The sequence below is a fragment of the Schistocerca serialis genome, chromosome 2, assembly GCF_023864345.2.
Source record: "Schistocerca serialis cubense isolate TAMUIC-IGC-003099 chromosome 2, iqSchSeri2.2, whole genome shotgun sequence".
In the NCBI taxonomy this organism is placed as follows: Eukaryota; Metazoa; Arthropoda; class Insecta; order Orthoptera; family Acrididae; genus Schistocerca; species Schistocerca serialis.
This window is the reverse complement of record NC_064639.1, coordinates 1,121,018,137-1,121,044,009: the sequence shown is the minus strand read 5'-3', so window position 1 is coordinate 1,121,044,009 and position 25,873 is coordinate 1,121,018,137.

Here is a 25,873-nt window from a genome sequence, read left to right as displayed (position 1 = left end):
CAGAGAGCGACTTGTTGTCCCTTGCCATGTAGTACCTAGCAAAAGTAAATAAATAAACAAATAAAAACATTGGTCAGTCAGGCAGAGACATAGCAGCTAGGCTGGCTTAACATGAACGCAGCTGGAGGTTGCATAATTCAGACTCTGCATTTGCTGAGCATGTACTGAGTGCGGGTCAAAACTACCAGTCAGTGTCCAGTGTACTTCAAAGGCCATAAACTCAACCTGCTGGAAACCCTGGAAATTTACAAACATCTGGCTCACAGTCCAGATTTAATCCTAAATCACCAGACACAGCTCAACACTTCCCCTCTCCTAAACATCATATAATCATCTCTGTTGTTCATTACTTGCCACACTGACTCTTCCTACATATTCCCATTTTAATGTATTCATTAAGTTCTTTTGTTTTGTTGAAGTTGTCTTTGTATTCCATATAGACTGTAGTTTCAATATTTAAGGCATTCTTTTAGCTGGTACTTGTATTACTGTCCGTTTAACACCCCTTCTAGTTGTCTCATCAAATACTGTTCATATTTTACTTCGTCCATTTATTAAATGCAAACTGTTACACAGCCACTGTTTTGATTATAATGTTAATGTCAAAACGCAGTACCACCACACACTGAAAGAATGCATTTACTGCATATTTCCTCAAACGCCTCTGTTTTCCTGCTTCTATTTATTTCTTTTTATCTTATTGATATTGCTTAAGTTCCTTATGTATTCTGTAGTTACATTGATAATTGTCTCTTCTTTTGATTGGTTTTTTTATCACTCTCCATGTTTCATACCTCCTGATGAGGCTCAGTCTAGTGCTAATTTCATTAGTTTTGTTTATTAATAGAAATTGTTATGTGGGCATGCTATTCCTATTTTGTGTTAAAGGTTTTCCTGTTTGCTCTGGTGTTATTTATGTGCTGTTCAATTTATACTTTTTCATTGCATGACCACCACACTGTCAAAGATGTTACTTACTGTATGTTTCTACTTCAGTCTAGACGTGTTACTTCCCTTCCAGTATTATTTGCAAACATTGTAACTTGTTCGGTGATAATAGTAAATGTCTGACGATGGCCTTGTCAGCCGAAAACAGGTTAACAGTGAAAGTAACATTGTAGAACACAAGCAAACTGGTGCTTTTCATTTATTATAATGTTGTTCTACCAAGAACCGACGGAAGATTCTGTTAACATGATAAAATTAAACTGTTCAGCAAGAAAAATTAGCCACGTTCTTGATACCGCGAGGTATTAACAGTCCACATAGACTACTGACGTAATGTATGAAACAAAAGCCAGTGACTTTAATCTCCACAAAACTGAGAAGTAACACACACAATTTCTTAACCAACACAAAAGCAGGTAATAATCAACAATAAGGCTCGCGTATGTCACTGCACTTCTGGTAGAAAACTGGGAATACATTTGAAAAGCTGTAGAAAGAAATTAACAGTGTACTATATTTTGTTTGATGACGCAGACGAAAAGAATAATAGAGGTTTTTAGGAAAAAAGAAACAACACTTTGAATTAGGCATCAACTGCTTAGCCGACTAGATACATATCTGAAGGTGGTCAGGGCAAACAGGCGCAAAGAGCACAATAGAATGGATGTAGAAATGATTCCATTGTATCGCCACCGTTCGCTACAATCGATCGAGACGACGTCTGCGAGCTGCAGCGATGCAGGTTTGGTGCCCGTATCACAGGGAGAAGCAGGAAGCAGCTGCATGAGCGACGCCCCCTGTTGGAGACCGGAGTACCGGGCTGCACGGCGCACTAATATACTGACGGGCAAAAACCGCAACACGAAGAAGGAGTTTTGCGACTGAAACGAAAGTTGTTAGGCGTGTTTCTATTCAGATTCCACGCCAGTCGCACAAAAATGGCTCTAAGCACTATGGGACTACACATCTGAGGTCATTAGCCCCTAGACTTAGAACTACTTAAACTTAACTAACCTAAGGACATCACACACATCCATGCCCGAGGCAGGATTCGAACCTGCGACCGTAGCAGCAGCGCGCGGTTCCAGAATAAAGCGCCTTGAACCTCTCGACCACAGCGGCTGGCCCAGTCGCACAAGAGTGGTGTTAGTAACGCCACTTTGAGGATGCAGATCAGGTTTGCAACGAATACACTGTTGTGAGGGTTAGTTACCTTTGAGATTGGACGTGATGAGCTAATGTTAGTCAAGAATTTCTTTAGGGTGTAATAGAGCTATGCGAATCTGGATGTTCCTTCTGCGATACTGCGGAAAGACTACGCAGGAATGTAAGCACTGTACACAAGTGCTGGCAGTGGTGGACAAGAGAATGTACGGTCGGAAGAAGACCGGGCTCCAGACGGTTATTTGGCGCTTACGAGAGGGAGCCTATAGCTCTGTCGCATCGTACTGCGTCTGCAGCAGTAATTTGAGTAGCAGTTAGCACCAAAGTGACACAATGAACTTTTAAAAATCGGATATTTCAAGGACAGCTCTGAAACAGATGCCCTGTAGCGTGCGTTCCACTGATTCCAAACCACCACCATTTACGAATTCGGTGGTGTGAAGCAAGAGCTCATTGGATGGCAGAGTGGAGGCCTGTTGTGTTTTCTGATGAAAACTGGTTCTGCCGCGGTGTCCCTTATGGCTCTGTGTTGGTTATAATGAAGCCGTTTGAGGGCCTGAAAGCAAGCTGCCTCCGTGCTAGACTCACAGAACCTACGCCTGCAGTTATGATCTGGGGTGCGATTTATGATGACAGCAGGAGTACTCTGGTGGTTATTCCTCGCATCCTGACAGCAAATTTGTTCGTTAGTTTGGTGATTCGAGCTGTCGTCCTGGCATTGATGAAGAGTATTCCAGGGGATGCAGTCCGACAGCATAACGCTCGCCTACATACCGCTGCTGTAACCCAACATGCTGTACGGAGTGTCCACATGTTGCTTCGTCCTGCTCGATCACTAGATCTGTTTCCAATAGAGCACATCTGGGAATTCATCAGCCGACAGTCCCAGCGTCGTCCACAAACAGCATTAACAGTCTCTGTATTGACCGACCAAGTGGAACTCCATCGCAGAAACTGGCATCCAGCACTTGTATAGCACAATGCATATGCGTTTGTACGCTTCCATCCAACATTCTGGCGCTTACGCTGCTTGTTTATGTACCAGCATTTCACATTTGCAATGGAGTGCTTAGATTTACCTGTGATCTTGCAATATTAACCCCTCAAGCGGGGACGTCGATGAAATTGACCAAAAACGTCAATTTTCGATTAATTTTTTATTTGTTATTACAACTCATAGACAATAAGTTCACAAAGTTTCAATGTTGAAATCGCATCCGAAGTGCCTGAAAATTAATTAATAGTGTGACCCGGCCACGCTCACGTTTTGAAGCAGCAATTCAGTACCAGCTCAGTGAACAACGCTTCTGTGTGTTACTTTCAACCAAACGGGATACACGTAGAAGGCCGTGATACATACTCTTTGGTTTTATAGATCGTCTTTTACTCTGTTCCGTATCTTATAAACAATGACAAACTAGCTGCATCGCTTATGACGAAGCAATTCTTTTTTTGCCTTATGATGCTGACGGAGATTTATACAAGTGTTCGATTCTTTCTTCATTCAGTTACATCACGATCACAAAGAGTGTATAAAAAATTGTATAAACTGCGTTGGAATAAGTTAGTGAATGAAAGAGTGAGAAACAACGACAAACCAGCTACGTCCGAAGTAAGAGCATCTGCCGAAAATGTGAACTCGTCTCCTAGCAGCTCCAAGCGAAAAATTAGTAAGGTGAATGGTGCATACAACACTGATGAATCTCGGTACACTGGATTTAGATTAATTGACCTTGAATTATTGACTGCAGCAGTGAAATTTTCTTGTGTTTGTAAGACGTGTGGTAGTGATAACATTCAGATTATAGATGATGGTAGGGGAGTATATTGTGTGCAAAAAATGCGATGGTGTTAGCTTATTAAAAAGGATGAAGGTATTAGAAACAATAGACTTCAAGATAGGAAATTTTACTCAAGACAGATTTTGCTCCTGAGAAAAATAGATTTACAGCGCGTCTCTGCAACTGAAAAGTCAGTTGAATACCTGGTAAAGGAAAGAAGACAGACAACAAGAAACCAGAAGAGAAGCCTTAAAGGGAAAGACGACCCACAGTACAAATGTGGTGCCTTCTGAAGAAGTGACATAAGGAAAAAATTTGGGTTGAACTTTAAATTGCGTTTCCTGTAAGTTTGTTTTTTAAAATTTATGTACCTTTTCCTCAGATTCTATGAACGCTAGAATTATGAAATTTTGCACACATATTTCTGTAAACCTCACAAACGTTGTCTCATGAGTAAATTTTGAAATTCTGATTGCAATCTGATATATGGGGGAAAGTGCTTGGAATTTTGCATGAATTTAAAATTGTCTTTGTGGAATTATAATTAAAACATCATGAAAATTCTCCTACTTGACCTATTCCTAAACTCTCATGAGAGACGCTTGCTACATATAAAGAGATGAAACAGAGAAATTTTTCTAGGAATTTCTTGAATACTTTCTGAGAAAAAGGAACATAATACACTATTTTTTGAAATAGTGTAGTGGCGCCATGTACACTCCTGGAAATGGAAAAAAGAACACATTGACACCGGTGTGTCAGACCCACCATACTTGCTCCGGACACTGCGAGAGGGCTGTACAAGCAATGATCACACGCACGGCACAGCGGACACACCAGGAATCGCGGTGTTGGCCGTCGAATGGCGCTAGCTGCGCAGCATTTGTGCACCGCCGCCGTCAGTGTCAGCCAGTTTGCCGTGGCATACGGAGCTTCATCGCAGTCTTTAACACTGGTAGCATGCCGCGACAGCGTGGACGTGAACCGTATGTGCAGTTGACGGACTTTGAGCGAGGGCGTATAGTGGGCATGCGGGAGGCCGGGTGGATGTACCGCCGAATTGCTCAACACGTGGGGCGTGAGGTCTCCACAGTACATCGATGTTGTCGCCAGTGGTCGGCGGAAGGTGCATGTGCCCGTCGACCTGGGACCGGACCGCGGCGACGCACGGATGCACGCCAAGACCGTAGGATCCTACGCAGTGCCGTAGGGGACCGCACCGCCACTTCCCAGCAAATTAGGGACACTGTTGCTCCAGGGGTATCGGCGAGGACCATTCACAACCGTCTCCATGAAGCTGGGCTACGGTCCCGCACACCGTTAGGCCGTCTTCCGCTCACGCCCCAACATCGTGCAGCCCGCCTCCAGTGGTGTCGCGACAGGCGTGAATGGAGGGACGAATGGAGACGTGTCGTCTTTAGCGATGAGAGTCGCTTCTGCCTTGGTGCCAATGATGGTCGTATGCGTGTTTGGCGCCGTGCAGGTGAGCGCCACAATCAGGACTGCATACGACCGAGGCACACAGGGCCAACACCCGGCATCATGGTGTGGGGAGCGATCTCCTACACTGGCCGTACACCACTGGTGATAGTCGAGGGGACACTGAATAGTGCACGGTACATCCAAACCGTCATCGAACCCATCGTTCTACCATTCCTAGACCGGCAAGGGAACTTGCTGTTCCAACAGGACAATGCACGTCCGCATGTATCCCGTGCCACCCAACGTGCTCTAGAAGGTGTAAGTCAACTACCCTGGCCAGCAAGATCTCCGGATCTGTCTCCCATTGAGCATGTTTGGGGCTGGATGAAGCGTCGTCTCACGCGGTCTGCACGTCCAGCACGAACGCTGGTCCAACTGAGGCGCCAGGTGGAAATGGCATGGCAAGCCGTTCCACAGGACTACATCCAGCATCTCTACGATCGTCTCCATGGGAGAATAGCAGCCTGCATTGCTGCGAAAGGTGAATATACACTGTACTAGTGCCGACATTGTGCATGCTCTGTTGCCTGTGTCTATGTGCCTGTGGTTCTGTCAGTGTGATCATGTGATGTATCTGACCCCAGGAATGTGTCAAAGTTTCCCCTTCCTGGGACAATGAATTCACAGTGTTCTTATTTCAATTTCCAGGAATGTATAAAGCTAACCGTTACGAGCCATATCAGACCTAGCACGTCTCTCTTGAATTTCTTGTTGTTTACTACTGGAAGCCTGTGATTGTCATACGAAGGCTTTTGCCTCTGTTACTGGTTCTCCGGCACCGTCCCTCTTCACTGGTCCCTACCTGACGCTGTCCGTCTGCGAGGCCAATGTTTGATTCCAAAGAGCTCTCGTCTCCGTTGCTCACTTTCGACACTCAGTTACTTTCAATGGGCGTTTTAGGGCACTGCTTAACTTTTTCAGTAATCAATTCAGAGGCTTGTTCTCTCCATCTGCAACGTATCGCTCTGTGGGTATGTCACTAGAAGATTGGGAAAAACAGAAAATAAGAATTATGAATCCAGTGAGATACGATTTTGTATTACAACGTTAAAATCCAATGCATACAATGAAACGGATTTACTCACAACAACCCAAGGAACGTCATTTGAAAATTCTTATTAGAGGAAGATCAGGAATGTGGCGTAATTTCTAATTCTAGAATAGTTAAAGGTTAGAAACATCGGCCCATTGCGTAGGTGCTCCAATCTATAGTTCAAAAGCGAAGTTTAATATTACATATGAACAGCCCTCGAAAGCTTATGAAGGTACTTTTACCTCTCTTCATGTAAATCCCAATGACATTTCTCAATAAGACAATGGCCAGTCAATTGCGGTCAAGAATGTACAATGGCTCTGCGAAGAGGGCACTACCTGTAAAATGTAAATTTTCTCGAAAGGATATGTCACATTTATGAAAATATTCCGTGCTGGCCGGCCGCAGTGGCCGAGCGGCTCTAGGCGCTTCAGTCGGAAAGCACGCGACCACTACTGTCGCAGGTTCGAATCCTGCCTCGGTCATGGATGTGTGTGATGTCCTTAGGTTGGTTAGGTTTAAGTAGTTCTAAGTTCTAGGGGACTGATGACCTCAGATGTTAAGTCCCTTAGTGGTCAGAGCCATTTTATTCCTTGCTAGTATGTCGTGGTCGGAAGAATTTCTTATTGAAACTCATCGTTCCGTTCCCATTAGCCGAGGACATCTTCAAGGGGGGCTGTAGCTTTTTCAAAGGTCCAATGCATAGAACAGCTCGCTGCTGACGAGCCAGGGTGTGGGCTGGAGCTTCCAAAGAGCCACACCCTCTCTTGATGATACACTTCGCATAATGGAACGAAATTATGCTTTTGAATTCAGAAGTATTGTAATAAATCTAAATATTGAATGCTTGTGTCAAAAACATAAACATTTATTGTTTTGTCGGCACACAATTTATCTGTCACTGGTCCCTCTCCCCCTATCCTCCGAAACATTATTGATGCATGGGACAGATATTCAGGAAAGTGTCCCAGTCCTCTTAGATTTCATGAAGAATGCTCAAGGCCTCTTCGATCACGGCGACAAGACTTTCTAGTAACATTTCAACTTACGCAGTTGAAAATGTCACACTTATTAAAATAGCCTGAGTTGCTATGCAGGGATCTGACTGAAACGTGTTATGGTTTCGTACAACACTGAATTTTGGCCAGAGACTTTTTATTACATGACGCCAAAAAGCATGCATATTATGCTTATATATTTTGTACCATATCTCATTATAGATGCAACTAAAGATTGTTGATTGTCTAAAAATAAATATGGACTTTTCTCACGTCGGAAGTTTCCAGTTAAGAAGCCCATCCGATAATGGGAATTTTTATAGTAATTAGCGGCTATCTAAACGTATAAAATAATAGCACGAACATTAAAAGATCACATACTTCCATTTGACAGCATGTTAGTTCTTAAAACGTTTTCCAGTTGACTTGTTTGCATTTTATTTTGTAAAGATCAGTAAATGACATTATTTTGCACTGACTGAGTCAGTTACTTACATTATTGGAACTTTACATACACATTTACAACATGTTCATTTATGGAAAATACTAAAATCATGTCATTTCAGTTTCACGTTTTTACGCCATAAATAAAATCAACTTCTTTGTAATTAATCTTCACGTATTTTTCTCTTGTTGAACTATGTAAGTCGCGTAGTCAACTTTTCTTCGACCAGAATCTTGAAACTTTGCAAAACAGTTCACAGATAGCACTCATATAGCTCTTTTGCGCATAGACGGGGATTGTCAGAAAGCATAGTTCGGGAATGCAGTTCAAAGGTCATCATTAATCTATGATTTAACTATGTTTCTCCTAATGGAATACTGTTGCATATTCTTCTTGATATGAATGTTCATCTTCTCTCTCCCTCTTCATAATTCTTCTCTTTGCTCTGGCTTCTTTAATGACCTAAAGGACTCCCTGTTCTGCTTCGGTCAGCCTCATGCAGTCAATCTCCGCAAGTAAAAGAATCATATTGAAACCAGAATATTTTGTTCCGTCACCTCTAAAACCTTGCACCTGCTAACTACCCCAACATTAAATCGTATCACAGTTTCTGATACACCTAATATCTTACCGTCGAAAGTAAAACGCCATTGTATCAGGCGTTTCCATCTGCACTGAAGCGCCAAAGGAACTCGTATAAATACGCTTATTCAAACACAGAGATACGCAAACAGGCAGAATACGGATCTGCGGTTGGCAACGCCTATATAAGAGAAATAGTGTATGGCGCAGGTTATCTAGATTTAAATGAGTTTGAACGTCGTGTTATAGCTATGTTATAGCGATGGGACACAGCATCTCCGAGATAGCGATGAAGTGGGGATATTCCCGTGCGACCATTTCACCTGTGTACCGTGAATATGAGAAATCCGGTAAAACGTCAAATCTCCGACATCGCTGCGGCCGGAAAGAGATCCTGCAAGAATGGGACCAACGACGACTGATGAGAATCGTTCAACTTGATAGAAGTGCAACCCCTCCGAAAATTGGTGCAGATTTCAATGTTGGGCCATCAACAAGTGTCAGCGTGAGAAGCATTCAACGAAACATCATCGATATGGCCTTTCGGAGCCGAAGGCCCAGTCATATACCTTTGATGTCTGCACGACACAAAGCTTTACGCCTCGCCTGGGCCCGTCAACACCGACATTGGATTGTTGACGACTGGAAACATGTTGCCTGGTCTGACGAATCTCGTTTCAAATTATATCGGGCGGATGGACGTGTACGGGTATGGAGATAACCTCATCAATCGGTGGACCCTGCAGGTCAGCAGTGGACTGCTCAGGCTGGCAGAGGGTCTGTAATGGTGTGGGACTTGTGCAGGTGGAGTGACATGCGACCTCTGACACGTCTAGAAACGACTCGGGCAGGTGACACGCTTGTAAGCTTCAAAAATGGTTCAAATGGCTCTGAGCACTATGGGACTTAACATCTGTGGTCATCAGTCCCCTAGAACTTAGAACTACTTAAACCTAACTAACCTAAGGACATCACACACATCCATGCCCGAGGCAGGATTCGAACCTGCGACCGTAGTGGTCACGCGGTTCCAGACTGAAGCGCCTAGAACAGCACGGCCACACAGCGTTTGCAAGCATCCTGTCTGATCACCTGCGTCTATTCGTGTTCATTGTGCATTCCGACGAACTAGGACAATTACAGCAAGACAGTCGACACCCAACACGTCCAGAATTGCTACAAAGTGGCTCCGGGAACACACGTCCGAGTTTAAATCCTTCCGCTGGCCGCCAAACTCCCCTGACATTAACATTATTGACCATATCTGGAATGCATTGCAATATGCTTTTCAGAAGAGATCTCCTACCCCTCGTACTCTTACGGATTTATGGACACCCCTGCACGATTCATGGTGTCAGTTCCCTCCACCAACACCTCACATTTGTCGAGTCCATGGCATGTTGTGTTGCGGCACTTCTACGTGCTTGGGGGGGCCCTACGCGATATAGGCAGTTGTACTACTTTCTTTGTCTCTTCAGTGTAAAATGATTGAAACATTCATTCCCATTTTGTTTTCTTACATAAAACGGTGAAAACTGTTTGACGTTACTTACGACTCTGTACATTGCTTCCAACACTGCTAGTGGCAGGAAGTAAGGATGTGCATACGCTTCACAACTGGCAAGCGCTTTTCTGTGTGTACGCGTGGCTGTCTTGTTTGTTTTCTGTCATGAAGCTCTGGGGGTATTAAATGAAGGGTAGCTACGCTAATCTCAATAGAAAATCAAAGAGATATGAAAATGAAATAGTCGTATATTGTTACCGATGTTTATCGGACCTGCTGACCTAACTGGAACTTCCTCCGACTATCTCTGCATAAACAATAGCTTACATGAGAGATCTTCCCATCTCCAGACCGAGATATGATTGGAGAACGAAATCTACGGTAGGTGCTCCAAATGGAAAGTGTTGAAATTTTAGGGACGTGGGGCACACCGCAAACAAGTAACAACGAGGGAGAAAGGTTGTGTCTATTGAACCAAAAACAAAAATGACAGCCTTTACAGGTAGCACTAATCCACAAGGCTAGATCGTCCATAGTAATAAATCACCTGCCCTCCATTGGATTATAAATTTCTATTTCGTAAGTAGCGTGTGAAACAGCTCTCAGAGAAAAAGGGAAACATTGTTTGATTATGAGGATGAGATTCTAATGCAAATGGCAGCATGTGTGACAACTCATACCGAAGTATCATACGGTTCAAAGAGCAGAAGGCGTGCGCATTTCGTTCAGATGTCGGCGGCAGCTGTATGCATCCTCTCGCGACGCGACCGGATTTCTACCGTTATTTCATTTTGCACATTTGACTCGATGACGGAGATCAAAGCACGCCACTAGCTTAGATGACTGGAGACTGCCACACCCCTTTTCACGAGTGACTCAAAGCCAAAGGGCATCGACAAGAGCCTGCGTCAAAGTGGCTGTATAGCCTGCGTCTGTTATTTTCATTACCTAGGTAACGTGCCGCAACCGGTAAAACGTAGTCCTCGCAGATAGCCTTACAGCTGATGCTGCGCTGACCTCTCCTGCAGCTTTTTGTGCGGCTTCCAGACTGTTATGTTGGCCATTCTGAATTGGCACCACTCGATCACGGAGGAAGAAAAAAATTCCTCTGCCTCAGCATGGCAACGAGCCCAATTTGAATTAAACAGAAGCTGTTTTCCTGCATTGGTCCATGCTAATATTCGAACTTTTTTACTAATATGCTTGATGGGTATCAAAATTATCCTGATCTAATCACCCGATGCTCCTAAACTTCAGTAACACGTCGGTGGATCTAGAATGCCGAGCGAAACTGATTTTTTTGGTGCGCTTCACATAATAAATATTTCCTCTAATTTAACACGCCCCGAAATCGACCAGTAATTCAGGTCATGAATTTATAATTTCCAGTTGTGTACGAATCTGTGATTGTATTTAATATCATCTGAATAATTCGGTACTCTTTCATTAACGAAATGTACTATAAGGCCTTTGCACACTATGTGATACATCCAGGAAAAGTCTCAGGTTTATAGACACTATTACCACTAAGTCCTTACTGTGGATTCACGGCACGTATTACTCCCAGCTAGAGACGTTGGTATCGTCATCGAGCAGGTTTGCTAGATTTTGTTTCTTCTTCTGCGTCTCGCTTCGATTCGGTGTTCATTTACGACAGATTATGTGTTAATCGTACAGAATGCCTTTCCGGTTCTGCGTACCATTGCATATTTCAGATGCTCCTAGCAGTAAGCACTTTCATGTGTTTTCACTACACGAGGGAAGTCACTAAGCCCGAATTGGTAATATTCACTCGGTTCTCGGAATTATATTTTTACTGGAAAATGCTCTGTGTGTTATGTCACATTATTAAGTCTCATCAGTATCATGAAGTGTGTCATTAAGTCTGGAATTCCATGAGACCAACTAAGGATTCTTTTGCAGAAGATTCAGAAGCTCATCATCTCACTGTCTCCCCCGAAGTATGCTTCCTTTAATTAGGCCGTTAAGACAAGCAGTTAGAGGGTATTCCCTTACAGCAGAGACAAGGCAGCTAATGATATCAGTGCGAGGAAGTTATATTTTTGTATGTAAGAATTTATAAAAGTGAAAGAAATAAAGTAATAAGTATAATTAAAATTAAACATAAAATAATTAAATGATATAAATAAAGAAGAAAGAATTAATGCAAGTGTAAGACAAAGAGACTGTGGTTTGCCTGATTACAAACAATGGCTTTTTTATGGTTCCATACGTCAATCGGCAAAAACGGAACGCTTATAGGATCAGTTTTTTGCCTGACTGCCTGATTGTTAAAAACGCGTTTTCTCGTTAACTGATTGATGTATCGAGCTGAAATTTATGACGCAGGGTATGTCTACGGTCCCTCGTCGGTGTAAAAGAACTGAAGCTTGTAAGTCAATGCAATGCAAGAGAAAGATAAAGCTATTTATGTAACATTTTCTGATATTCGCACAGAATCTACAGTGTACTTTCCGTGGACCTAGAGACACAAAACATGGCAAGAAGAAAGATGTCGCATCACAACTAAAGGACAAAAATCCGAAAATCGTTATTTTGTAACTATGCGAGAAACAGTTTTTTGCCTTTGTTTTCGACTGTCTATCTGTCTGCCCACCTGTTAAGATCTGTTTTCCTCAAGAACGGATAGAGTTATGAAGTTGAAATTTATGTCAGATAGTATGGTCTTTAGTCCCTTGGTTTGGTGATATACAAACGTTAAACCTCTAAGTCAATAAAATCAAAACACGCAGTTATTTATGTCATATATTTTTATACTCACAAAATCACTCGTTAAATTTGATGAGGAACTACAATTTCAATTATTGAAATTTACTCCTAAAATTCAGCTGAACTCTAACAGGTACTGGTGTACTACGTATAACGACATATGAAAATTTGTGCCGAATTGGGACTCGAATCTGCATTTTCTGCTTTACCTATTCCAGTTAAGCTGAATTTCAGGAATGAATTTCAGTATTGGAAACTGTAATTACGGCGAATACGGGTCTATGACGAAACTAACAACGATAGTCTATTTATTCTATGTCTTCTTGTTGTCTTGATGCTAAAACCTGTGTTGTGTGAGTGTGGGTAAGAGAAGAAGTAAATAGGTGTGTCATAAATGGAAGCTCAGGTCGATCCGGGGAACGTACTCGGATACCCTGGCTGATAAGGCGACTGTTCGCTACATCCGGGAGATCACGATTCGTATCCTTGTGCGGCACACATTTTCATATGTCGCTTTAGGTACAACGTCCATACATATTACATTAAAGCTGAATTTCAGGAATAAATTTTGCTCATTAGAACCTATAGCGTACTTTCCTTTGACATACTATCAGGATGTCTGGAAGATGTGAATTGGTAATTTGTGATTTTGTTACACGAAAAAATACTTCTTTTGTCATTTGTTCGCCGACTTAGAACGTAAAAGATTCTCTAAGTCTTGGAATTCCCGGGACTGATATATTGCCAATATCAATAGCGATAACAGGCAAAATGGTAGAGATTCTCAATTGCAGGGCCGCATGAATTGTCTATACACATAACTACATTAGTATGGAAACTTCTGATTGCGAGTACTACCAGCAACTGCCTAATTATTTCTTTTGAAGTTGAACCTGTTTCGATTCGCCAATTCGCCACATTTTTAGGTCACACAGTATAGTACTGTTTTTCTTTGTGGAAAGAGGAATAATTACACACTGGGTGTTGAAAATACTCTCATAGTTCCACCAAAACTAAATAAATAAATAAATAAAATCCAATACATGAAAGGTTACAATTTGTCATAAATGTAAACACGTAGCCTAAAAACTTTTGTAACAAGTTAAATGAGTGCGAAACATTGCACGACAAACGATAAATTTTATTTTGTCTTACGCCACACTTTGTAGTGCTATAGAGTTAAAGCACAGTAATAGGTGTGCATTATTAAAACATCTTTTAACTCATTTTGATAATAAAAAATTATTACCAAGTGATTCCTTTTAGTATGCCTAGAGCCACGAGCTATTTCAACGACTGAATAAAAACGAGTAACCAACGTTAGGGGAACCAATTTATTTGACCTCGCCGCTTTGTATTTAGCACCCGGCATCGAATTTGTACCTTCAGAAATCGACCCATCGATACCTCCATTTCAGGAATTGTTTGGGCTCTCATCTTGAGTGACTTTTAGAAACAAAGGCAATCATACATCTAGAAAGGCAGACGCGGATTCGATGCCTGTTTCTCCACAACGGTAGTCCGGTTTTTGTATTTCTTTTTTCAGTTTTGAGCCACCGCTCTCTTTATTATGGAAGAACAATCAACAATATCAAACGGATTAGTCGCTTTATATTAGCTGTTAGGCAGTTAGGTATGCAAAAGTGAACACAGTATCAGAATCATTAAAGTTCACAGCAAACACTGCAATAAATCTTAGAAAAGAGTCCATCATCACCTACGCTTTTCTTTATTTACCAGTCTTCAGACTGGTTCGACGAGGCCCGCCGCAAATTCCCCTCCTGTGCTGATCTCTTCATCCCATAGTAGCACTTGTACCCTACTTCCTCAACATTTGTGGAAAATATTCCAGTCTGTGTCATCCGCTACAGTTTTTACACTCTACAACTCCCTCTAGTACCATGGAAATCATTCCCTGGTGATACTGAGTACATTAGTGACCCACATAATTTTTAACATTGTTCACTACCACCAAATGTCAAATGCTTCATTTCCCGTCTATTCCTATTTTCCCATAGTCACTGAATCACTACCATACAATCCTGTGCTCCAAAAGTACATCCTCAGAAATTTCTGCCTCAAATTAAGGTCTACGATCGATACTAATAGACTTCTTTTGGCAAAGAATTCCCGCTTTGCATGTGCAAGTCTGCTCTCTATAGCCTCCTTTCTTCGTGCTTCGTGGGTTATTTTCCTTCCAAGATACCAGAATTCCTGATGTGAAGCTACTCGCTACTCTCATTTCTGTTATTTCTTATTACTTTCATTTGTCTTCAGTTTACTCTCAATTAATATTCTGCACTCATTAGACGGCTCATTCCATTGAACACATCTAGTGATCCTTCTTCACCTTCACTGAGGGTAGCAATGTCATCAGAGAATCTTATCTCTGGTATGCTTTCAGCATCATTTTCATTTCCAATCTTGAACATTTCTTTTGTTGCAGTCATTGTTTCTTCGATGTATAGATTGAACAGTAGGTGCGACACGCTTAATTCCTGTCTTATGCCCTTTTTAATCACAGGAAGAATTCGTTCTTAGTCTTCTGATCTTATAAGTCCGTCTAGGTTCGTATACGTATTGTATGTAACTCGCCTTTCCCTATTGCTTACTGCAATTTTTCTCATAATTTCGAACATCTTGCTCCGTTTTATAAAGTTGTGGGAGCACGCAGACGAATAGTTGCGTGTGCACACTACAGGGGCAGCGACAAAGACTCTAGTGTGCACATCATCATTTACTCTTTGCCTTGTATTTGTATGTGTCTTAGAAGTTCTATGTTAATGTCTGCCTCATTGCTTCACAATAAAGTTTAACATTAAGAATACGAACGAGTCTATCATTAATGGAATGGAGCTACGTAGTACGTGGTGACCCCAAAGTCAAAAGAACACGTACGGCAAGAGGCAGAGGAGAAGGACAAAGAAGGTACACTACAACATACGCCAAACGGCAGAAGCTCTACAGCACGATCAGTGCACCGGCAGGGTACGCTGCGCGGTCAATTTCGGGAATTATGGAACGACCTTCGACACAACGGAATGGATTCAGCGGAATCTCTGTTCCAGAGGTTGCCCCTCAGTCTCCAAGATCCGGGCGGTCGCAGAGGGTGGGCTTACTGGTAGTTGAGAGCTCCAACGTCAGGTGCGTAATGGGGCCCCTTAGGGATATGGCAGCAAGAGAGGGGAAGAAAACCAATGTGCACTCCGTGTGCATACCGGCGGGAGTCATTCCAGATGTGGAAAGGGTACTTCCGGATGCCATGAAGGGTACAGAGTGCACCCATCTGCAGGTGGTCGCTCATGTCGGCACCAATTATGTGTGTCGCTATGGATCGGAGGAAATCCTCTCTGGCTTCCGGCGGCTATCTGATTTGGTGAAGACTGCCAGTCTCGCTAGCTGGATGAAAGCAGAGCTCACCATCTGCAGCATCGTCGACAGGACTGACTGCGGACCTTTGGTACAGAGCCGAGTGGAGGGTCTGAATCAGAGGCTGAGACGGTTCTGCGACCGTGTGGGCTGCAGATTTCTCGACTTGCGCCATAGGGTGGTGGGGTTTCGGGTTCCGCTGGATAGGTCAGGAGTCCACTACACGCAGCAAGCGGCTACACGGGTAGCAAGGGTTGTGTGGCGTGGACTGGGAGGTTTTCAGGTTAGAGGGCCTCGGGCAAGTGCAGAAAGGGCAGCAGCCTCAAAGGGTGCGGGGCAAAGTCAGGACATGCGGGGGCCAAGCAGCAAACGGTATTGTAATTGTAAACTGTAGAAGCTGCATTGGTAAAGTACCGGAACTTCAAGCGCTGATAGAAAGCACCGAAGCTGAAATCGTTATAGGTACAGAAAGCTGGCTGAAGCCAGAGATAAATTCTGCCGAAATTTTTACAAAGGCACAGACGGTGTTTAGAAAGGATAGATTGCACGCAACCGGTGGTGGCGTGTTTGTCGCTGTTAGTAGTAGTTTATCCTGTAGTGAAGTAGAAGTGGATAGTTTCTGTGAATTATTATGGGTGGAGGTTACACTCAACAACCGAGCTAGGTTAATAGTTGGATCCTTTTACCGACCTCCCGACTCAGCAGCATTAGTGGCAGAACAACTGAGAGAAAATTTGGAATACATTTCACATAAATTTTCTCAGCATGTTATAGTCTTCGGTGGAAGATTTCAATTTATCAGATATAGACTGGGACACTCAGATGTTTAGGATGGGTGGTAGGGACAGAGCATAGAGTGACATTATACTGAGTGCACTATCCGAAAATTACCTCGAGCAATTAAACAGAGAACCGACTCGTGGAGATAACATCTTGCACCTACTGATAACAAACAGACCCGAACTTTTCGACTCTGTAATTGCAGAACAGGGAATCAGTGATCATAAGGCCGTTGCAGCATCACTGAATATGGAAGTTAATAGGAATGTAAAAAAGGGAGGAAGGTTTACCTGTTTAGAAAGAGTAATAGAAGGCAGATTTCAGACCACCTAACAGATCAAAATGAAAATTTCTGTTCCGTCACTGACAATGTTGAGTGTTTATGAAAAAGTTCAAAGCAATCGTAAAATGCGTTTTAGACAGGTACGTGCCGATTAAAACTGTGAGGAACGGGAAAAACCCATCGTGGTTCAACAACAAAGTTAGGAAACTACTGCGAAAGCAAAGAGAGCTTCACTCCAAGTGTAAACGCAGCCAAAACCCCTCAGACAAACAGAAGCTAAACGATGTCAAAATTAGCGTAAGGGGGGCTATGCGTAAAGCGTTCTGTGAATTCGAAAGTAAAATTCTATGTACCGACTTGACAGAAAATCCTAGGAAGTTCTGGTCTTACGTTAAATCAGTAAGTGGCTCGAAACAGCATATCCATACACTCCGGGATGATGATGGCATTGAAACAGAGGATGACACATATAAAGCTGAAATACTAAACACCTTTTCCCAAAGCTGTTTCACAGAGGAAGACCGCACTGCAGTTCCTTCTCTAAATCCTCGCACAAACGAAAAACTGGCTGACATCGAAATAAGTGTCCAAGGAATAGAAAAGCAACTGGAATCACTCAACAGAGGAAAGTCCACTGGACCTGACGGGATACCAATTCGATTCTACACAGAGTACGCGAAAGAACTCGTCCCCCTTCTAATAGCCATGTACCGCAAGTCTCTAGAGGAATGGAAGGATCTAAATGATTGGAAAAGAGCACAGGTAGTCCCAGTCGTCAAGAAGGGTCGTCGAGCAGATGCGCAAAACCATAGACCTATATCTCTGACGTCGATCTGTTGTAGACTCTGACGTCGATCTGTTGTAGAATTTTAGAACATGTTTTCTGCTCGCGTATCATGTCGTTTTTGGAAACCCAGAATCTACTCTGTAGGAATCAACATGGATTCCGGAAACAGCGATCGTGTGAGACCCAACTCACTTTATTTGTTCATGAGACCCAGAAAATATTAGATACAGGCTCCCAGGTAGATGCTATTTTTCTAGGCACTTAACATAGATCAATGTAATGTATTGCGAATACATAGAGAGAAGGATCCTTTATTGTATGATTATATGATAGCGGAACAAACACTGGTAGCAGTACTTCTGTAAAATATCTGGAAGTATGCGTGCGGAACGATTTGAATTGGAATGATCATATAAAATTAATCGTTGGTAAGGCGGGTACCAGGTTGAGGTTCATCGGGAGAGTCTTTAGAAAATGCAGTCCATCAACAAAGGAGGTGGCTTACAAAATCGCTCGTTCGACCTATACTTGAATATTGCTCATCAGTGTGGGATTCGTACCAGATCGGGTTGACGGAGGACATAGAAAAGATCCAAAGAAGAGCGGTGCGTTTCGTCACAGGGTTATTTCGTAACCGTGATAGCGTTACGGAGATGTTTAACAAACTCAAGTGGCAGACCCTGCAAGAGAGGCGCTGTGCATCGCGGTGTAGCTTGCTCGCCAGGTTTCGAGAGGTTGCGTTTCTGGATGAGGTATCGAATATATTGCTTCCTCCTACTTAAACCTTCCGAGGAGATCACGAATGTAAAATTAGAGAGATTCGAGCGCGCACGGAGGCTTTCCGGCAGTCGTTCTTCCCGCAAACCATACGCGACTGGAACAGGAAAGGGAGGTAATGACAGTGGCACGTAAAGTGCCCTCCGCCACACACCGTTGGGTGGCTTGCGGAGTATAAATGTAGATGTAGATGTAGACAAAATCCGCGGTCGGAACACATACGAGAGGAAGATTCGCTGGTAAAACGCATGAAAGTACGCCCGCCGCCGTTCCTGGCCGAAAAATCGGCACTTTGGTTCTCCAAGTTAGAAATGGCATTCCTGCATAATCGGGTAACTGACGACCGGAAAAAGTTCATGACAGCCGCAAACAGTCTGGCTGCCAGGGCAGCGATATTGGTTGAAGAGATAATTAGACGGCCGCCGGAAACGGAACAATATACAACACTGAAGGGCTTTTTATCAAGCCGGCTTACTAAACCGCTAGATCAAAGAATCTGCCAGGTGTTGCGAGGTGAACGTAGAGGTGACAGAATTCCCTCCGAATATTGGAGGCATTTGCGTGGAATCGTGGCGGAAAATGAATTTTCGATCACTACACTTCATTCCGTTTGGGTAGCACAGCTTCCGTCTGCAGTAAGAGCAGCTGTGGCAGCGAATGACGGATACGATATACAAGCACTACTCCAACTCGGCGACAGGGTTCATGCGAAGGTTGAACCAACAAATTCTCTCAGTGTAGCAAAGGTTAAGGTGACGACGGAACAATACGAAGCAGCGGCGATTAATAAGCAGCGGCGCGCTGCTACTGATACACAACTTCAAAAACTCAAGGAGCAGCTAGACGAGCTGCAGACGCAGATGAAGACGTTGAGAGCAACCGGTTCGGAGGTCCTGCCGACACAGAAGGACAGCGGAGATGCCAGGAAGGAGCAGTTGTGTTGGTATCATCGACGATTCAGGAGCAAGCCTCAAAGTGCATTATACCTTGCAGTCACGCTCTCCGTGTAAATAACATGGAGACTGTAGTACAGATGTCTCTTTATTAACGGTATCTCGGCGACTTTATGTTCGGGATGTGACGGCTTCGTGTTATTATTTGATAGACACGGGGTCTGATGCCAGCACGTGGCCAAAGGGGAAATGTACTTCCCTCAGTGATAGCACATCGTTTTGCCTCAAGGCTGCAAATAAATAGCCCACAATTACTAATGGCAGCTGTGTCAAAGAAGTGAAGTTAGTACCTAGTATTATTTGTCATTGGACTTTTCTCATTGCAGATGTGGCAGAGTGCATATTAGGAGCTAATTTTCTATATGCATTCGGTATTGCGGTGGACATTCGGTTATCGCAGCTTAGAAGCGGCAAAGGTGTGGTGCATGGTCATGTAGGAATAATCACAGAGAAGGTACACGGTTCGGTTGGCGTGACAGAAGTATGTCGACTTGGAGAAATGTCAGCGCAGCCGATAGCCCTGGCGGTCAGTCATACAGTTCACCACATAAACACCATGTCCAGGCCTCCGGTCTCCCTCAGACCGAGAAGGTTGGCCCCAGACAGATTTGCAGACATAAAAGCTGAGTTCGAAGAGATGTTGGAAATGGGAGTGATACGAAGATCTGATAGTGCATGGGCCTCGCCCTCACATTTAGTGCGGAAGAAAGACGGAAGTTGGAGACCTTGTGGTGATTATAGGTTGTTGAATGCCCGTACGATACCTGATCGGTATCCGGTTCCCAACATTTGCGACCTTACAAATAAATTTGCCGGAGCTGAATGTTTCAGTGCAGTCAACTGTAAAAAAGCATACCACCAAATACCGGTGGCTGACGGTGAAATACCGAAGACGCAGTCACTACACCTTTCGGTCTTTTCCAGTTTTTACGCATGCCATTTGGTTCAAAAAACGCTGCACAGACATGGCAACGTTTCATCGATGAGTTGCTGCGAGGGATAGATTTTACTTTCGCCTATTTAGACGATATACTGGTGTTCTCTGCGACAGCAGCCCTCCACGAAGAGCACCTCAGGACAGTTTTCGAGAGACTGCGTACTTATGGTGTAGTCGTGAATGACACCAAATGCAATTTGCGCAAAGATCGGGTGACTTACCTGGGTCACACAGTCCCAGCAACTGGCATCCGTCCTTTGGTGGAGAAGGTCGAGGTTATACACCAGATGCCTCGCCCGTTAGATTTGCAACAGTTACGGCTGTTCCTAGGTGTTTTAAATTTTTACCGCAGACATCTGCCAGGAGCTTCGGCTTTACAAGCGCCACTCCCGGCGGCTTTGACGGGCACGAACACCGGGAAAGATCAGAAGCTACAATGAACATCAAGCATGCAGCGCGCGTTCGATCGGATCAAGGAAAGCCTAAAGCAAGCGGTTTTACTAGAGCACCCTGAGGAAGATGCGCAGCTAGCTATTGTTGTTGACGCAAGTCAGATGGCGATTGGGGCAGCGTTGCATCAGTGGACTGCTGGTCACTGGCAGCCTTTAGGATTCTTCTCCAAGAAACTCACAGGCCCACGGCGGAATTGGAGTGCATATGATAGAGAGCTGCTGGCTGCTTACAAAGACATAAGGTGTTTCCGGCCTTACGTGGAAGCCAGACCAGTTACATTGCTTACAGATCACAAACCGCTCACTTTCGCATTCTGAAAGCGTACAGATACTTTGTCACCTAAATAATTCAGGCAACTCGAATATATAAGCCAGTTCAGTACTGATTTACGACATATTTACGGGGCAGAGAGTATGGTGGCAGATTACTTCTCACGAGTTGCGGTAATAAAGTATCCAGTGAACTATGCTACAATGGCGAGAGAGGAGAAGGATGATGCACAACTGCAAGTTTTTCGGCAGAGCACGCCCACCAGGTTGAAGTTAAGAAAACTGTCCGGAAGGTGAGACAATACAGTTATGGTGCGATACCTCACAGGGACGGCCTAGACCTTTTGTGCCGGAGAGCTTGCGCCGGGAAGTATTCGAAGGGTTACACGGTTTGGCTCATCCGGGACCCCGAGCGAGTGTAAAATTATTGACGGAGCGTTTCGTGTGGCCAGGAATTAAGGGAGACTGTCGGAAGTGGACGCAGACGTGTCTGGATTGTCAGCGATGTAAAGTGTGACGCCATGTGAAGAAGCCAGTGGGTAAAGTTGACGGGCCAACTGGTCGTTCCGAACATGTGCCTCTGGATATTGTAGGACCGTTGCCAATGTCCGAAGGCTGTCGGTATCTATTGACGGCAATTGACAGATATACGAGATGGGCAGAAGCAATCCTCATTTCAGACATATCAGCAGAGACAGTCAGCCGGGCGTTCTTGACGACGTGGATAGCACGGTTCGGACGTCCGGTACATGTCACGACGGACCAAGGACGTCAGTTCGAATCCTCCTTGTTCCTGGAGCTCGCAAACATGTGCGGGTTCCGCCGTCACCGTAGCCGGAAAGCAACGGCATGCTAGAGCGGTGGCACCGAACACTTAAGCCCGTGTTAATGTACCATGGCAAGAACTGGTCAGCAGCTTTGCCACTAGTGTTACTAGGCTTACGCACTGATCTCGGAGCATCTAAAGCGGAGTTAGTATACGGGGAAACCTTACGCCTACCCGCAGAGTTTTTTCAGAAGAGTACAGGCGTGGCGGACCTACCGTACTTGTTAACGAGAGTAAGGGATCAACTGGCCGAGCTTAGGCCACAACCAGTCACCCAGCATGGCGTTAGGCCGTCGTTCGTACAACGAGAACTGAGCAAATGCTCGCATGTAATGTTTCGAACCGACGCAGTCAGAACTCCATTGCAGCCGCCATGTACGGGACCTTATAAAGTACTACACCATACGGACCAGGGCGTGACTATCCTAGTTCGCGATAAGAGTGTTACTGTGTCAATAGACCGGGTGAAGCCGACTCACTTACTGCTAGAAGATGTAAGACAAGAAGAGGTGGGCCTGCAGCAAGACGAGGGTGCAACGGATGGCAGGACAGCGAGGCGGATGAAACCGCGAGAGGATACGACGATGGAGGAAGCACAGCCGGAAATTCGCACAAGAGCCGGGCGAAGGGTCCGGTAAAAGTTTCCGCACATTCCTCGAGCTCCGCTCTTCAGGGAGGGGGCTGTGTGGGAGCACGCAGACGAATAGTTGCGTGTGCACAGTACAGGAGCAGCGGCAAAGACTCTAGCGTGCACGTAATCATTTACTCTTTGCTTTGTGTTTGTTTTTGTCTTAGATGTTCTATGTTAATGTCTGGGTCATTGCTTCACAATAAAGTTTAACATTAAGAATACGAACGAGTCTGTCATTAATAGAATGGAGCTACGTAGTGGCTACAGAGTCTAGTCCTTTTTCCATGTCAGTAAACCCCATGGATGAGTTTTAAATTTCTCCTCAGCTTTGCTTCCATTATCAAGCACAAATCAGGACTGCTTCTCTGGTGCCTTTGTCTATAGTACAGCCAAACTAATCGTCGTGTAACAGTTCCAAAGTTTTCTTCCCCAATCTTCTACATATTACCCTGATCAACAGCTTGGTTGCATTGCCGTTACGCAGATAGAGCGACTGTTTTAGACTTATCTGCTACCGCCGTGTTCAGACATCCGTGAATGATATTTTTCCGAAAGTAGCCAGACTGATAGATTCTACACAAGAACTTAAATTGTCGTTTGGTTGACACTTTCCGCAATGATTTCAGAAATTCCAGTGGAACGTTATCTGCCCCTACTGCATTATTTAATCTCAAGTGTTCCAAAGCTCATTTAATTTCAGACAACTATTGGATCCCCAATCTCATCCATATCTACTCCACATTCTCCTTGTATCACGCCATCAGGCATTTCCTCCAGCTATCCGGTCTCTCAGCGTTTGACAGTGGAATTCGATTGCATTCTTAATGTTGTCGTCCTTGCTTTTAATTCTACTGTAGGTTGCTTTGAGATTTCGGTATGCTGAGTCAATCTTTCCAACGAACTTTTCTTTTTCGATATCTTTACATATTTTTTGCAGCACATTTGTCTTGGTCTTCCACACGGCTTCTTCGAGTAACATTCCTAGTACCTACATTTGTCCCTCCAAAGTTTGTGACTTCTCATTTTAGAAATGTCCGGCCTGAAAAGCGGAACTGCCTTATGTTGTATCCCTCATCGCAGTATCCACATATTTAGTGAACTTCAAAAGCGTCTCGTCATTTCTCAGTACACGAGTATCCCACTTCCTTGCGCACTGATTCCTGCGCACCATTCTCTTACACTTTATTCTGCTCGTCGTCATTATTAAATTGTGATATGAATCTGTATCCACTGCTGGGTAAATATCTGATTAGGAATCTCTGCCGAATCGTGATGTAATTTTCAGATACCTCCATGCCATTTCTGGCTGTATCTCGTCCAAATGTTGAACAATGTAAACCTGTTACCAACTGAAATTTATTGCAGAGCTCAAATAGTGTTTCTCCTACCTCATTCCTGCTACCTATCCTATTGTCTCCTATAATTATTTTATTCTGTTCCTTCCCCCACATCTGCATTCCAATCCCCCATTATTATTAGATATTCAACTCTCTTCACATGATGAATTAACTGTTGAAATTCCTTAAATTCTTCCTCTGTACCTTTATTTCTTGTTCGCGAAATCTGCATATATACATTAACTATTATTGCAGGCGTTTGTTCCCTGTGGTATCAGATAACAGCGTTAAAACTGAACTGTTAAGATAGTCTCAGTACTAACTTCCTATTCATAACGAACCCTACTTCCATTATACCATTTTCTGCTGCTATATATTTGTCTGACCAGAATTTCGCATCTACTTTCAATTTTACTATACTGACCCCCATTTCACAAGGTGGCAAGCTCTGTGGCCTCTTCATGCACATATTCAAGGCCATCAAACCAGCCTATCTTGTATTTTTAATATCTAAATTTGCGGACATGTAAAGTAATGTCATTTCACAAATGTTGTACACTGTCACGCATGCACATGATCAGGAGTAAGATGACTGCGTATTGTAATTCTGTTCATTTCACGTAGGGGATGAGATGGAACTTTTGGGCTCTAAGGAGGCCATCCGCTCACAATGGCAGCAGGTGGAGGGACACCCGGTCACTGGGAACTGCGGATCCCGACCCCTGCCTTGCAGCTCTCTCTTTTGATGTTGAGCCTTAGGAGCCAGAACGAAGGATGCTCGCTATATTTACAATGGCTGGGGGCAGTTTTCTCGTGAAAGCCTGCTGTGCCATTGTCTTGGACGTTTCAGGGAAATGGTAGCTGATTTCTACGGGCTAACTGACAGGAGGGCGCCACAGAAAGCACATCAGTTATAGTACCCCGCTGGCGCCCGTTGGCAAAAAATTCCCACGCAAATTCTTGGCAGAGGCCATGCTAGGCTACTCGACTGCTATGACAGCACGCGTTTACAGTCACTGTCCGGAACCGACAGGAAGAAACGGTATTGACGAATAGGTTGCTGGAGTGCAGTACTGGCGGTCTAGCCGAATTTGTTATGAGGCCATAATTGGCGAAAGCTTTGTTTGTTGGCGACTATTAGCCGAGTTCTGGCACAGTGGAGTGGTCGCTCTTTGTGGGCAAGGTGGAAGAGAATATGGAACTGATTACTCTGCCACTGCTGCAGAGTAATTTCATTCGTAGTTTCACTTCTCCAGCCACTTGCATGAGAGGCTAGCCATCCTAAGTATGATTTATGCCAGGGCTGTTATAATAACGCATTACACACTTCCTGCAGAATTTATGTAAACCCATTTGGGTGTGATTTGCATAACATCATGATTCTGCCCTGTAACTTGATATCAGATTAGGAGAGCAAACTTGTGACTCGTTTCCAATTACGCCTAGACTGAGCATCTAAATTTCCCATCTCAGATTTTCTAGCTTCCCTACCACCTTCAAACTTCTGACTTTCGAAGCTCCGGCTTGTAGAGCATTACCCTTAGTTGGTTATTCCAGCTTTTTCTCGTGCTCGTCACATCCTTGACGATTACCTCCCGAAGATCCGAATGGGATAGTAATCCTGAATCTTTTGCCAATAGAGAGACCATAATTACACTTTCCATTACAGGCCATATGTCCTGAATGCACAGTATGTTTCAAAATGCAGTGGCTCCATTGCATTCTACGTCCTCATGCCACTGATTATTTCGCTTTTTAAGAACAGTTTCCCATCCAAAGGACAAGAACGCGCCATGAACCTCTG